General features: G+C 38.1%; 1 long non-coding RNA gene across 1 annotated transcript in view; it reads right to left on the reverse strand.

Moving 5' to 3' along the window:
• Positions 1 to 3,776: 3,776 nt before the first annotated feature.
• The window catches only part of LOC146767397 (uncharacterized), a 28,325-nt gene continuing 15,073 nt past the window's right edge, over positions 3,777 to 17,028 (reverse strand). Inside the window, exons 2-3 of the long non-coding RNA XR_014955747.1 lie at positions 13,752 to 13,858; positions 3,777 to 10,134 (exon numbers count right to left, since the gene is read on the reverse strand). This is a non-coding gene — a long non-coding RNA (uncharacterized LOC146767397). The remainder of the gene's footprint in view (positions 10,135 to 13,751; positions 13,859 to 17,028) is intronic.

Genomic DNA, 17,028 nt, shown 5'->3' on the forward strand with positions numbered 1-17,028 from the left:
TGGTGTGTGATTTTTCATTTTGTTCTCAGTTTACTTAAGAGTAGTTAGAAGTCTGGAATTGCAGTTATTCAATTATTACCTCCAATGATACTCTGACACTGGAAAATTTCTTGCAGTTTACAAATCTGCATGATTTGGTAGCCTTGGGAAACTATATTGAATGTATGGCATGGAAAGAACACTGTGGCTATTTCTACAGAAATGCATTTACCAGCTCTCAAAGTCCAAGAAATGCCTCAACACATCTGGGATCCCAAAAAACAAGTCTTGCTTTCTTCAAACATTAGCTCAGAAGCCCTTGCACCACGAGCCCTTGTGCCACTGCTCTCTGCCAGTTCTCTCCTCAGCTGAGCTTGGCCATCCTGACCCCCAGAGCTGTGCAGGTGCCTTTGTGTCTGTGGCCCCAAAATCCTGGCTAAAGCCTTCTGGGGAATTAAAGGGGGCATCAGACCTTGCTGCAGGGTGTCCAGCAAGCCTCACCAAGGCAGATAGTGGCAGCAGGAAGAAAGGAAAACATTTAGCTTTTCTAATGCAATATAGCAGAAAGATTATTATGGGCCTTTCCTTATGATTCTCCTAAAGGGATCCAGTGAGGCAAGTTGAATTTAGATCTGCTGAAAGAATGGCAAAAGGACATGCTAAGGGACCTCTTAAGCACAATTCAAAAAATTGACTTACCTTTGAATGTAGCAAACTCTATTCATGAAGATGCATGAACCAATCCTGATAGAAAGTCTGACAAAAATTCAAAAGAAAAAGAAAGAAAAGAAAAAGAAAATTCAAAAGAAAAAGAAGAAAAAGAAAAAGAAGAAAAAGAAAAGAAAAAGAAAAAGAAAAAGAAAAAGAAAAAGAAAAAGAAAAAGAAAAAGAAAAAGAAAAAGAAAAAGAAAAAGAAAAAGAAAAAGAAAAAGAAAAAGAAAAAAAAGAAAAATAACAAGAAAAAGAAAAAAAAAAGAAAAAAGAAAAATGAAAAAGGCATGTTTTATCTAGTCCCAGTTTTTATCAGTCTAGGAACATTACATATTCTAGAATTTACCCATCAGAATGTAAGGCAGTGCAATTGCTACACTACAGCAATATCTAATTCTAATTAATTTTTCCATTGCAAATACGGAATCATGCAGATCACATTTCTGTTCATTTCTAAATTCTGCACAATATTAAGAAATGAGTATAATCTAGAAATGGAAGACAATGTTCTGTTCAACAGTCATTTAAAAATCTAGCTGTGTGTGTTCAGACTGATAAAACCAATTTAAATTGTCAGCACTGTTTTTTTGCACAGCATTATCAATATAAACAAGCTGTCTGCTCATGTAAATTGTTCTGTAGTGAGACTAACAAAGAACATCAGTCTTTTAGCCTAAGAAAGCCTGTCCACTATAGCATTTCAACTGACATATTTTGCTGTGTCTAATTGCTACATTACAGTTTTCTTTAGGATAAAAATAATTAATTCAAATATGACCAAATGACTTCACTGCTTTAACTGCAGCAGGCCCATATCTTACATGGGTATAGGTGAAGTTCTTCTATAAACAACCTGCAATCTATTTCACTGACTCCTGTCTTAACAGAAACATTGGACTCAGTCAGGAGCTTGCTATTTGCTATTGCTTGCAAAGGCTTTATTATGGGCTAAGCAAATCACCCACAAAATTTGTATTACATTTTGTGAAGACAGACCTCATGATTCTGAATACATGAGGTCAACTAACTCCTGTATTTCCCTTATATATTCAGACAATCCTTTCCCATTAGAGGCAAGAAAGACACTTCTTTTATGATTTTTTTTTTTATAATGTCTGTTTTGAATTACAAAGTATTATGCCTACAGATGTTAGTTTGGTATAGCAAAAAAAAAAAAAAGGTTTACTGCTCTCTGAATTTCCCTAGTGACTCCTTAAAGGATAGGTAAAGTGATTTATGATTCCCAGAGCCTTCAGTGTATCAAACAATTTTAAACAGAATTCTATTTTCTTAGCAGCTCAGCTCTTCTTCCAAGCACCTGGTGTTTTTAATTTTTTTTTTAATCTCTCTACTCTTCCATTTTTTACCTTGTGCAAATACCCAGACTCTTTTGATCTTTATCAATATTTGTTACTTGAAAAGACTTTGAGTAAATATACCTCAAAGTCTTCTGCAATAACAGCTGATGGAAACAAAATAAATTACTTATTTCTTTCACCTTTTGGTAAATCTAAGCACCCATTAATTCCTTTGAAAGCCTTATGCTTCTGTGTTTTTCAAATAATTTTTGTGACCACACCAGCTGCTCTTAGCCAAACTCATTTCTATCCTCTGTGCAACCTTCTCTAATAATTACTGCTTACTATTTACTGACTTGATTTTGTTTCAGGTAGGTCCTATCTTTGAAGTACATTTTAACTGGACTTTCCTAAAATCAAACTCAAACTTTGACCTTGTTAGAATTTTCCTTATCTTCCTATTTCTTTTATAGTTCAAAGATATGTATGACTTAAAGTTGTTATCCCTATTGCCTCACTTCTGATTATAGGGTACTCTTGATGAAACCTTAATTTTTCCATCTTCCAATCACAATCTAGAATTTCTCTTCTTTAGGAAATTTTGGGGAAAATACATTCTAAATGTGAAAAAAGCCAAAATAAACAAACATAAAACTTAACAATATTTATCCTATTTCAGAAGAGTTTTGTTTAGCTTTGATTTTGTTCAGCTTAAATTTGTTTAGCTTATAGACATATGATGTTGAGACCTCTGATATGACAAGAATCAGAGCATTTTTAGTGCAGCACAGTGGGACAGAAAAACTGCAAACAGCTTTGGACATTCACATGCTAAAATTTTCAATTAAATCTTGCCACTGTACCAATTTTTAAATATATCAGTATGTGAACAGCCTACTGTGTCAAATTATGCTGTATTTTTTTTTAATCATCTATTATCTGTTCTGTGATAAAAACAGCTCATTGGATGTGCTTTAATGTGTGTTCAAGTGCCCAGTTAAGAATGTTTTCTGCAGTGAGGCTGATTTAAGTTAGATGAGAACCATCCATACTTTATAGCTCAACTTTGTAGCAGTCCTCTGCTTCATTCAGTGCTTCACAGCATTAATTCTTGCTAAGTGGGGAAGAGCTGTCCCAGAAACCTGATGCACCATGAACAAATTACTTAGGGATCTACAAAGTTCTACTTCTGAACTGACTGATTATCTGATCAGCACGAGAAATGGTCACCAGTGCTCACAAAACCCAAAACTCCACAGCAGGGCTGCTGTGAGGAGGAGCTGCGGTGCTTCCCGCGCGTCTGTGCAGCGTGGGGCTGGCAGGAGGGCTCTGGGCTGGCTCCTGTGCAGAGCCTGGGCAGCATCCCACAGCTGGGTGGGAGCTTACCTCAGCTATCCCTGCTCAGGTAAGCCCCTTGACTCACTCCAGGGAAATGGAAGTGTCTCCTTCAAACCTGCATGCTAAGAGACTTCCAGTGTAGCACATCCATTTTATCAGGAAAGGACCAAGGGAAAAGAATATCTGTTAAATCAAGTGGTGAAGCAATGCTTTATATTAAAATAAAGCAGCACCAAAAAACCCCATCAAAAAAAAAAAAAATAACAAAGCAAATTTGGCATAGAATGAGGATAATGTCTCTCAAACCACTTGACTATTTCCTCTATGCTATAATACAAGCCACAGAAAATGCTATTGCATCAGATAATCAGAGCTAGAATGCATTCCACAACTAGAAATTAAAAATCCAAACATCAGGATTTTTCCTGTACTGCAGGCATCAATTGCCTATTCCATGCACATCCCAGAAACAAAATAAAAGCACAATAGCAAGATTTAATAAGGAAAAAACAAAGAAACAAACAGGCAAATCAACTCCAAACATAAAACAAAACTAAACACTAACAGGAAAGAAAACCTAAACACAAAACCACTAAAAAAACCCAGACAGTTTCTGAGCACAGAAAGGCAGATTTTGCCTGGAGGCTTTATTCTGACTGTCCCCTTGAAGGACAGATTGTACTTTTTGTAGCCTGCTGGAAGGGCAACTCTGACAAGTCCAGGAGCAATCTTATGACTGACACTTCAATGGCAAGAGCGACTTGGCCATGACTTTGACTTATCCTCTGGACACCATCAACAGACTTCACTTTCCAAAGGACTTCACTTCCCATTCCTCATGCATCTCCCACTTAATGTTGCAAGTTTTTCATGACAACAAAGATTGTAAAATAAGATTGTATTTTCATAACCAGTTAAGTATCATGTCATTGCACACATTTTTCCCACTTTATTTAGCATACCTACAACATGTTAGTTTATCCTGATGTTTTCCTCACTTCAGTGTTAAGATTTCACTGAAAAACTGCCAGAATTAATATCTCAAGTCTCCACTGTGAAAAGTGATGCAGCCAAAAGATTGATTATTACTTGCTCACCTTGAAGTTTTTGCAGCTGAAGGTTTTGGCAGCATAGATCCCAAAGTTCAAATGATAGGACCCATATGCTTAACAGCTCACATTAAATGAAAAATGTAATATATTTCTGAAGCAGGTCTTGAAACTTGAGGCCAAGTCAGCTGAAGAGTTCTACATACCTTAGCTGGTCGTACTGGTTACTAGAGTGTCATTTTGAGGTTTCTCCCCTCCTTACAATTTGAAAATTGTAATCACTTGGCTGGGGATACTTGAAGGCAAGTTTTTTTCATGCAAAATAGGTTTCACCTTCTCTGCCTGCTTCTGATTTCGATCCTCACTTCATCTCAGGGAAGGTATTTATCCATCCCACTTATCATCACAGAAAAATAACTGGCTAGGAGAAGACATGAAAACCTTTAAATAATTTCAGGTGTGTATTCATCAGCTGGAAATCTGCACAGCATTTTTGAGGAAATTTGAAATTATCACAGTAGCTGCATTAATAAACTCCGTCTGCAAAACTGCATATTGGTGCTTTTTATCTTCCCCCTCCTAATGCCTCCCCATGTGCAGAAGGGGAATCTGAGCTGTTCTCCTCCGCTTTCAAGTAAGTTCTCACTCTGACCATGAATGATGGACATTGCTGGGGGTGGGTGTGGGGGGAAAGAAGGAAAAAGAATATAATATCTTAGTCTTTCATAGTTAATTTGTTCTAGTGGAGCACTCCCAGATGAAATCTGTTGTTCATGGAACACAAGCTGCACACTTGTGATCATCAGAAGAGCTTTCCCTTGGGTGGTATCCCACAGATACTTGGAGAGTTCCTGGGTTAGACAGCTTCCAGGAGAGATTTAAAAGTTTTAAGTTTTGAAGTTTTGGGGAATCTGGAGCTTTGGTGTTCTTTTTTGTTGGTTGGTTGTGATTTTTAAGATGGAAACACTAGTGATAGAATTCAGAAGCTTATCTTTATTATAGAACTCTTTTTAAGCCACTTGGAAGCCTAAGTCTTATCTATTGATAGATTTATACTTGAAATTCATTAAAAATCAGTACAACTTCATAACTAGTTTGATTTCTATCCCTGTTAGGATATTCAGCAGTATGTTTTTTTCCAGTAAACTATATTATTTATAACCATGTTTCCTCTTCAGGGTGGAAACCGTTCTAATAATAAGATTTGAGACAGTGTATTTTTGGAGTAACAGATTTTAGTGTCTGTCCCATAGGTTTTGTTTAATTTAATTGGCTTAGTGGAATCTGGCAGGCTGTCAGAGGATGGCATCATGGTTTTTGTAAGTGGAATTTAAAGAAACTGAGGGATATTTCTGAAATGAAACTGTAAAAAATATCTTGTTCTAATGAGAACTGAAGTAATTCTTCTGATTGTAGGATTTTAATTTACAAAATGCCATTCCATGTGAACCTTGCAGTGTCTGTATCACCAGATCTTTAGTCTTAGAAACAAGTTAGCTTTTCTATGAGGTACTGATATAAGTTATAAATTATTTTTCTTCTTTGCTATGAAGTCAGAGGCAAAATCCTTATCTCTTATCTATGCTTCCAAGAAAGAACAGCCTCTAAATGCTTAATTTTCCAGATGCGATGTTATCCATACTCCTTCTTTCCCTTGACCTAAAAAATTACCTCATCACATTACAATTTATAAGATTTATTTTTATTCTATAATGATATTTACTTACCTTCTTTTTTCTCTCCTGTCTTCTTTTAGTTATATTACTGCATACACTACAAATGCCTTCCATTCTTCAAAGATAATTTGACCCTGTAAAAATGCATGAGTTTCCCTGGACAGCTGCAAAGCTGAGATGTGAGATTGAAGTATTATTGCTAATGAAAACTGTCTAAGAGTGCACAATGTAAATCTAAAGTGATGCTTTTCCAGTCTTGTTGGAGAGACCAGTAGCTTTGAGATAATCATAACCAAAGCATTTCCCTTCTGTCGCATCTGTAACAAATAGTGTGTAATATAATCTTTTAGCCTTGAGACAGCATTAGAACTCTCTCCTGGAATGCTACATTATCTACTAGGAACTAATCCTTATATCACATCACAGTTGCAGTGACTGATGAGTCTTTTTCTTTATAGACTATGAAAACAACATGATTTATACCCCATCTGTTCACCACTGCATGAGGAATTCACGGAAGGCACTCGCCACCCCCCTTACTGCTTGCTTTATCCTAAGTCACCAAGGATACAGTCATGTTAGTTATGTAGAGATGAATCACAAACTTGAAATAGATATTGAAACAAAAATATACTGTATTTCTTCTCCTAGATTCATTTTTCAACAAAGTGTTTCTTTGAAAAACTATTCCTGTGCAACAAATGTCACTCACGGAAAAGATTCAGCACTGTTTGGAAATTCATGGACTATTTATATACAAGATCCAGTAAAATAATCAAAGTGTCCTCTGGCTATGGAATCCTTTTAAGGATTCCTCTGAAATATTGTTGAATGTCTATAACACAACCTTGAAGCTTTCCTCTCTTGTGTGGTTTAGAAACACAGAAAAGTTTTTTCAGTGGCTTCCTTTGTAGTTTGCTGAAAATAATTGAAAGCAAGGACATGAATATTTGGTTTCCATTATTCAAAAGAGCATCATAATTTACTGATTGGAGCAAATTGAGCAATATTTTCAGCAAATTTCCAAAATATAATCTTACTCATCTTCTCTTCACACATTTCAAAAGAGTGTACCCAGTGCAATGCTGGTTTCAGCAGGGTCCTTCTTGATTAGGGCCACTAATAGTAAGTGCAAAGCTTTATTTCATATACCACCCAGAAAATTTCTAAGTGTGTGACTGAGAGGAAAAGTAGCCTCCTAAATTATCACTCTTTAGCAAGCTCAAAACCTAGGGGAATTTAAAAATTCTCCTTTTTTGTATTGCCATGATACCTGTCAATGTTTCTATTTGCAGAATAGTGACTCAGCTTTCCCCTTTTGAATCAACATATTAGAAGAGTGAATCTGTTTCTCAAATCATGCTAGTACTTTTCCTCCTTTGGTATGGAAACCTGCATCCCTGAAGGCAATGAGAGGAAAATTCTCTGCATAAGGATATGAGAACTGCTGCTTGGCTCACAAATAGATGCCTATTGTCCTTCATATTTTTAAAACAACCCACCCCAAGAGAAGTGAGCCTTAAAAGAAATTTGCTGATGTTGTGTTTCCTGCCGCCACTATTTGACACTGCTTTCCCACTTTTCCATGAGTGATATCCTGTCTCACTAAGGCAAGAAATAAAAATAAAAGGTTTCCTCTTTCTGAAGTTTCACATCAAAAGAAATGGCACTTTAGTGGACATTATATCTCTGATCAAACTTTTTCCTTGCTTTTAAAATTTTCTTTTAAAAATATATTCAGTGCATCTTCTGGTTTGCCGCTACATTTTTGTTTCGGGCTTTTTTTTTGGGAGGGGGATGGGGGGTGCTATTTGCAAGGGAGTTTTTGTTACCTTCTTATATGATGCTTGCTTTCAATTTTGATTCCTATCTGTGAGGTTTCATTCTACAGTTTGGTAGTCACCATTCAGGAAACCTCGGAATCTTAATGAGTTGGAGCTCTTATCTTAAATCTTATAGTGATCATTGTAGATGTTGAGAGCCACTTTGAGGCATTTGGGGTTTTTTGTTTATTTGCTTTTCCTTAAATCTACAGCATCCACAACAAACTGTTAAGTTTTAGGTCCCTTCCAGCTGAAATACTCTATTCTAATATCTCAAAAAGAGTAAGAAAACTGTATGCTTTGGGATTTTTGTTTATTGGTTCAGGGTTGTTTTTTGGTTTCATCTTCATTCTTTCAATTTCCATCACCTCTCCTGTGAAGACAGATTGAGAGATTTGGGATTGTTCAGTCTGGAGAAGGCTCCAGAGAGACCTTACAAGATTTCCACTCCCCAAAGAGGACCTACAAGAAAGCAGGAAAGGGAGTTTTTACAAGGGCAGATAGGGGATGAGAGGTAATGGCTCCAAACTGAGGAGCCATCTAAACTCTAGGTTTAGATTAGATTAGATATTAGGAAAAAATTCCTTCCTGTGAGGATGGTGAGGCACTGGCACAGGTTGCTCAAAATTTTGGATGCCAAGTCTCTGGATGCTCAGGACCAAGCTGGATGGAGCTTTAAGCACCCTGATCTAGTGGAAGGTCACTGATCATGGCAGGAAGGTTGGAAATAAATGTTCTTTAAGGTTCCTTTCAAACTCAAACAATTCTGTGATTCTGTGATTAAATATGTCTGGCATCAAAGAAAAGAAATAATAAATTGTCATTTCAGAATCAGCAAGACTGTCATTTCCACCCTCAATGAGAAATCTCAGGCTTTTTGCTTATTCTCAAGTGCAACTGAAGTGAAATGGGAGACAAGCTTCTTCAGAGAGATATTTACTGTAAGGAACCAGGCTAGGAGAAACACCTTAGTAAATTTTCACAAAACAGGCAAAACAGTGCTGGGCAACAAAGCCATGTGCTTCAGCTTGGAATTAGCTAAAAATAAGTTTTGTCTGCAACACAACAGAGTATCAACAAGACAGATGGCCAAAAAGAGAAAAATCAGACCTGTTTCCTCTGGGGCTGGATTTCTGAAAATAAACAGTCTTGTCCCAGCTTGGTAACAGAAAACAGAATTCAATAGCATGGAGGAAACTGGAGAACCACACAATAGCAATGCAGTATTTAAAAGTCTAGCAATAGGAGGGAGGGGAGCAATAATGAGAGTTGTTTTTTAGGTCTGTGCCGAAAGCAGACTGAGAGGAAGTTTGGTCTGCTGGAGGGGCAGAGGCAGTCTGGGTGCTGGGAGGCCTTGGCCGTGCTGCCTGTCCTGTTTACTCCTCATAGCTGAACCAGACCCTGTTTATACATTGCTTCCCAAGCCATGCCTCTGTCTGGGAGGAAAAAGTGATCAAGATTTTCATCAGATTTTAAGCAAGAAGAGAGCTGGCAGAGAGCTTTTCAAAGCCGGCGTAGTGATGTAATGAATAGCTCCAAGAGAACACTCTGTGGTGATGGTGGAGGTCACAGCCATCAAAGAACAGGGAACACCTGCCACTTTCATTTTTAAAACTTATTTTTAAAGATTTCTATAGTTTTGTTAAAAGGCTTTGATTTGTTTTGTCACCAAATTTCCCAGAAAGTCTCTACTTAAGCTCCCCATCCTTATACAGTGAAACTTTGATGGTGTGAAATGAGGGTCTCTCCAAATGAAAAGAACATTTTGTCAGCATAGATGAAATGGCTCTTCTGGGAAAGTCTTCAGCCCAAGGAATTTTGAGTGAGCCTAATTATATGGATGGAATTGCAAAAAGACTACTTAGGTCCCCACATATTTTGGAGAAGTTTATAGGCCTTTCCATGTAGAAACAAATTTATCTATGAAAGTTGAGATGAAAATATTTTTTTAGGAACAGAGTTTAGACACATATGGGTCCCTAAAACTCTGAGCCCAGAGATAAAAATCTGGCTACAAAATTCTAGTGCATACTGAGGCTTCTTCATTGTTACCAATGCAAATTCTGATGCTAATAAAAGCCATTTAGCTTTGTTGAGCAATTATTTAGGTCCTTAATAAATTGCTTATCAAAAGAAGAGATTTGGTCAGAGTACCAGTTATCCTTACATACCTTACAGCTGGGGACAAAATCAGCAGATTAAATAGCTCCCAACAGGTCACACACCACAGCATAACCTGGTCTAATCCTCCATGCTGAACCTGGTGAGGAAGAAGCAAAGGAGCTGAACACAACAACTGCTATTATCCAAAAGATGCCCTCTAGCAGGAAAATCCTTCACTGGGCTGGAGCTCAGTGGAGGGATAAGTGGGACAGGACTGCCCAGCCACACAGCCACCACCATACCTCACAGCCAGGAGCAGATGTGCTGGCTACACTGAGAAAAGGGCTGGTCATCCCTCCTGGTGTGTGAGCTAAAATAATCAGTGAGCACCATGAGGGTGATCACCAATAGTACACATTTCTGCCTTTGTGTGAGTTTCAGACACCATCAACCCTCAACAACATAAGTACATCATGAAAATGAAAAACAAATTACCAGCTGTTTGGTTCTTCCTTTACAAATTATACTTAGACAAATTTATGAAAAAGAATGTCACTTGCAGTGCTATTCACTTACTTCAAATACTGTGGACAGGAAGTTAGGGTTTGCAGTGCTTTTATTTCACATGTAAAGGGTTACCTTCAGCTCACCTCCCTGTGGGGATGAGGAGCAGGCCATCATCTCCTGGGCTTGGCTTCTGTGTCCAGCCTGCTACTGCATATTATCACTGGCAGATGGTCACACTCACACAAATCACCTCACCTGCTTTAGGTCACAACCCTATGCTGTCAGAGAGAGTGACAAACACCTTTCTCCTGTTACAATATCTCCTTCCCCAGAGGAAGAGCCCTGGGGCCATGCCAGAGCTTGGGGAAAGCAGAAGTGGGGTCAGTTGTTTCCTCTGCTCCCTGTGTCCTGCAACTTATCCAAGTACCACTGTTTCCTGGCAACACAGAGGTCTGGACTGCTTTATGATTAAAAAAACTTGATTGTTCAATTTAGTGATAAATAGGGTATTTAAGATACTTAAAAATATGAGCTGGTGAAATATTAGAACTCATTTAAATCCCAAGAAACTCTGGGGGAAATAAGTTCTGTACACTTGCTTGTAGTTGGCTCCCCAGGTCCTGGGCAAGGCAAGGGGAAGCACATACTTTTCTCACAAATGTGCATCCCTTGCTTCTCCATGCAGCGAAACACCCTTCCTGCCAAGGGTGTTTTCAGCACTGCTTGGAATTTATCCCATGCTTTTAATCTGACCATAAACAACAGCATTGCATTCGTCTCTCTCATCTCTGAATGTTGTTTATACTCACTTGGATGTAGTGAAGGCTGGCTAGTCCATCTGGGTTTCTTCCCCTGCCACTTTTCCAGGGTAATTAATAAACTCTATCCTGTTTACTGATCCCAGTATGAACTCCCAGAAACAGGGAGTTGTGGTGATTCACAGTAGTTTTTGTTTTGTTTTGTTTTGTTTTTGTTTTTTTGATTAATTGAGGCTGAAAAAAATGTTACCTGCACTGCCAGTACTTTCTAAAGAGGTATGAAATGACAGTGGCTCTCAAGAGGAGTCAGGACCCTGTCTCTCTTTATTCAGTGAGGCCAACACTGATGCCCCCATGGCATTTAACAGTACATATGATGCTGAAGAGAGCATGGATCACATCTAGGCATTTCCAACCATGTGTTCAAAGCTCTCAGCAATCCAACAGAAGTATTTTCATCTAAATATTTGAAAGGTCTCTGCATCCAGTTAGCTAACTAAAAACCTAGGCACTTGTCTCGGAGCACTTGGTAAAAGCATGGAAGGGCCTTTTCTAGTAAGAAGCTTGTATGAATACCTGTGTACATATAAAAGCATGTGCCAGCAATTGCTGCAAAGACAAAAATTATGATACTTCTGAGTTTTATTTAGAACTTTGTAAATAGAAGCAGAAATCAGAGCATGAACCACTGTATTAGGCTAAAAATCTGTCACACATGAGAGTGGTTTTTGTGAAGCACACCTATCTCTACTTACTTGTATAGAGAAGCTGCCCTGAGAAGTATTTTTCTTGGCTAGAGTCTATGAAAAATTAAATCTAGTTTTCTAAGCAGGAGGAGGCAGGACAGTGGGCTAGTTACTCTCTTAATTTCCTGGGGGGAATTCCTAGGCAGAGCTCTTTGTCCAGTTTTAGTGAGAATGGCCAGACTACTGGGTATTTTTACATGTCAGAAACTAATCCTAGCACAGTTTATACATACTAAAGGACTGTCAAACAGTACTACAAGCTAATTCATCCCAGCAGTTTCTCTAAAAGAGGCTGCCATAATCCATTCAGACCCTCCAGTCACATCTGTGCTGCACATTGCAGGGATGATCTCAGGCACAAGCCACATAATTCCAGAAACACCCTTTGGAAATTTATCTATAATATCCTTCAATCTAGTATAGCAACACAACATTTATTAAATCCGATTATTATTGTCAAAGAAACCTGAAGGATCTTGGTAGAGTTATGTTCTTTCCCACCCACTGTCCATTGGAGAGGACCAGATGGAAGCCACATTGCTTCCTGAAGAGATGGGATGGAAACTGAGCCCCTTCCTGGGCTAATCTCTACTAGAGCACCAACATCCAGCGGGAGCACACCCGCCTTGTGGTGCCCAGAGTCACCTCTGCTCACACAGCTTTACACTCCTGGTTCTGTCACAAATAAGGCAAAAGGAGAAGCCTCAGATGATTTGGTGGCACATTTGGACACAATCTAGTCAGGAGTCTGCTCTGGGGTCAGCAACATGTGCTAACTCTTCTGCAAAAAACAGGGGAGCAAAAACCACCTCGGACCCAGACAAACACAGACACAGCTCCTTGTTCTCATTTGAAATGGAAAATTTAAGCACAGATGTTTAGCTAGACACTCCTCTAGCAGCTTCTTGCTTGCTGCTCACTTTCACATAAGCCTTTTATAATTTAAAACACATTTGAGGCTTCTAATTACTCAGGAATGCTTTCTCTTACAGCAGTCCTGAAGATCTGTTCCTCTGAATGTCCTCAGTAACCCTGTGTGGGCTGTGGTTCTTATCCCTCCTGTTCTCCTCCTCTGTTACAGGCTTTTCTTCCCAGTCTGGATATGCACACTGCAGAAATGGACTTATGCTCTCCAAAATATACCATAATGAAGTACAGGACACCTGACCTGAGCAGGGATCTCAAACTTAGACCTTGATAACCATGATTGCAGGGTGCTTTCCAGCCCAGGCACACACCTCTCAGCACAAAATGTCCACATTGTGGGAAAATAAGTAATAAAGAATAAAGTTTGGATGGAAATTTTTAGATTTGTCCATAAAGACAAAATATTTAGCACATTGGGGGTTTTTAAGTGTCTGGTCTAAGTATTGATTGCTGGAATTATAAGTAAAAACAAAAAACAACTCCAAAACAATTCTTAGAAATAGTTTGAAGTAAAAAAACAAATTACATGACTTGGGTATAGTTATGCCTATAGCAGATACATTCATGGGGACAGATTTATTTAGAGGTATTTAATAAGGTTGTAGAGATAGAGATCAGTTTAAGAAATCCTAAAACTGCTTAAGTTCAGAAGAATTTTCCACACATTGACTGTTCTTATTTTATTCTGTAAGTTCAAACCATCAGCCAGTGCTGTGGACAGAATAAAGGCCTAGGCTGACTTTTGATTTGAAGTTGCACACCACTTTCCTGCTCCTGTGTTCACAGATGCAGAGCAGCTTACATGGGAGGATATCAATGTATTTTGAAAAACTCACGTGTGCAGGAGTTGGCCAAGAATCATCTCCAATTTTCAGCACCATGACAGAGGAGTTAGAAAGTTTCAATTGCAGAATATCAAATCTGCTCTTATGACCAGCCATATCTGAAATAAAACAAGATTAAGCTGCAATTAAATCTTTATTTCGTTCCAACATCCCTAGGGAAAAATATTCTGCTTGGATGGAATACCTAAGTGTGGGAGCATGGATCAGTAAAACAAAGTGGGTAAGGGAGCAGGGAGAAGATAACATTTGGAAAGGGGAATGGTAAAAAAACAGAGTTTTCAGTATTTTGTACGTATTTTCTTCTCTCCTGGGCAGGGCACGCCCTAGCTAGGTGCAAAAAAGTGTTGCTGAAGCTGGGAGCACCATTTCCCTGGATTTCTCAATTTGTCAGGGTGGGAGATGAGGTTGATGCAGAACATCTCAGCAAGCAGCACCACGGAGGCAATGCTCTGAGCTCTGAAGAGGAAACACGAAGGGGCAGTTAAGGCATTCATCCCTGCCATCAAGAGCTATGACTCTACAAAGGAAGGTAGCAAATATGTATATGACATATACATTGGCTCTACTTGTGTATTTAACACAAATAAAAGTACACCTCAGCCTACTGGATAAACAAACACAAAGACAAAAGGAAGGCAAAATAGTATCTATATTTTATTAAAGCAGGAAAGTCAAATCAGAAATCCTAGTTTGGGGGGGGGAATACTTGGCAAAATGAAAGACATATTTATATTCTGATTATCCTTAATAAGACAGGAACAGTTCTGTAGAAAGGTGATCTTCATGATCAGCAAAGGCACGCAAAGAGATGCAGCTATAGTGGTAAAAGTGTTTTTTCTATAAGAATTTAATTTATTCAGCCAAAGTGATATCTAGAAAAATAATCAGTCTCACATGCTCTTTTGCTTCTATGAAGCAATGTCACAGTAAGAGGGATTATTAGCACACACACACCAAGCAGTTTTTTTTCTGTATCAGGCACACAGTTGTAGATATAACACAAATTTCCTTCCTTTCCTAGCTGCAAAGCAGTTACAGTTTGCTCTTAATCAGATTTTCCTTCAAAAAAAGAAATGAGTAAGTAACAGACAAAAGTTCATGAACTCAAATCAATGGTGCAAATCTCTTAGTTAAAAAATCATTTGAACTTTGCTGAACTTCCAGATTTGAAGTATAATTTGATTTACACTGTATGATTTATAGTGTTGCTGAGTGCAGATGTGACAGTGACACACACCAGAGCCACACAAAGTGCTATCTGGGGGAGCAGAAACAGTTTTATGGGAAGTGTGATAAATAAAGCTTTGCTTTAAGTTTTTAGTTTGAAGATCATTTACTGTCTATTTGAGACATTTTCCCATTGAGATGATTAAATGCATATTGGTCAGATCCCAAAAGACAGAGAATCGTTGCCTTGGCTTGTTCTATACTGGACTTGACCTCAGTGCTGCAAGCTGTACAAGCAGTTCTCAAAGGAGTCTGAAATTTGCATGTCGAAGTCCTTTGCTTTGCACAAAAAGCCATGCATGTGTCCAGCCCAAATACACCAGATTTAATACTAGTATCAGATAGGAAACAACTTTTTTCAAAGAGAGTTGTAACAGCCTTAGTTATCACTAAGTGCATCACATTTTTCTCACACTGAAATTTCTGAAAATCAGTATTTTAAGATAAAGGATAGATTGAAAATAGAAGAATTAGCTAAACTATGCAGAAAGAATATTCTTGTCCTCAGGCTCAGCTCCAGCATATCAACTATTATCAACTTTAAATTTCTTTTCCATGTTTCTGATGGAAATATTAAAAGATTAATGATTTCTTAGCTGTTATTTGCTTGTAGCATGATAAATTATTTCAATGGAATTCTGTGTCAGTCTTCCACTTTGAGACATGCAAATTGATTTTATTTTAAGTTAAATTATACAGTGGCAACCCATTCTTCTCGTTGCTTATGGAAGTGGAAAGGAAGAGAAGATTTGTTCAAGTGATCTTTAGAAGAAGTTTCAGTACCTACTCTTCCCATGACAAGCAAGCAAAGGAGTGCTATGGCAGATTATCCTTAGCATTGCTTTTGAAGCAAACTGCTGCACAAATTAGTGGCTCACCTTGTGAGAACAAAGCAGAGAAGCCTTTGAATGCTACCCCAGACAGAATCACAGCAAGACATCACTCTATCCTTCCATGCACTGTTGTTGCTTTCTTTTAAAAATAGTTACTGAGCCTGTTCTTCTGCAAAATGGATAGAGCTCATCCACAGCAAGGAGCAGAGCTCAGTTATAGCACACTAATGCTCAGCCCCAGTGACACAGCCCGAGCAAAAGTAACCTCAGAAGGAGAAATCACTTTCAATAGAAAAGCAACTGAAAGGAGTAAAAATCACATATTTTACCAAGTATCTAGGATGTAATAAAATACCATACCCATCACAAAATACTTCCCTGATAATCGACAACAACAAAAAGGTAACACTATAGAGTGAGCCAAAATTATCATGTCAATTCATAAGACTTCACTTTCTACTTTTGCACTGGTTTGCCATATGGAAGACACAGAAGGAACATACTGATGTTTTACTATATGGAATACACTCAAGGAATATGGAGAGCATTGATGAAAGCTCCAGACACAATTTGCTACCAACAACAGATGATGTACATTGTCAGAGTCAAATGTCAGAAAACTGAAAGACATTTGCAAGCCTTGCACATTCCTTTTAGAACATGGCAACCCTCCAGGTAATCTAATTATTCCCTATAGTTATACTATATTTGCTTGAAAATACTTGCCCAAAGTAAATACATGGATTAATGCTAGTAGAGGAAGTCACAAGACTGAAACCATCTCACCAAAAACTGAGGGCCCATTTAAAGAAGATAGTATGAACAATTCTCTGTGGCTGGTGCCAAGATTTGGATTACACTATCTTAGATTAAACCAAGTATGACAAATTCAAGCCTTGGAATATAGAAATTCTATTATTTCCATCAGTTCTGAACTGATGGAAAACACAGTGCAGCAACAAGTACCATCTATGGATTTATAAACTAATGAAGCTACAAGCACTTAAAATACACCTAATGGGTAAAGAATGTTTCCGACTTAACTTTTGTTGATAACAGTAACTGCACCCTGCAGACCAACTCCCAAGTGCAAGGCATGAAATAATCTTTAGCAATTAAATTTAAATCTGACAATAAATCATTTTAGAAACATTCTTGTTCACACGGGAAAATGTTGCCTGAAAAATCTTGATCATAAAGACTGCATG

This window comes from Lonchura striata, chromosome 5, assembly GCF_050655825.1.
Source record: "Lonchura striata isolate lonStrDom1 chromosome 5, ASM5065582v1, whole genome shotgun sequence".
NCBI classification, from domain to species: domain Eukaryota; kingdom Metazoa; phylum Chordata; class Aves; order Passeriformes; family Estrildidae; genus Lonchura; species Lonchura striata.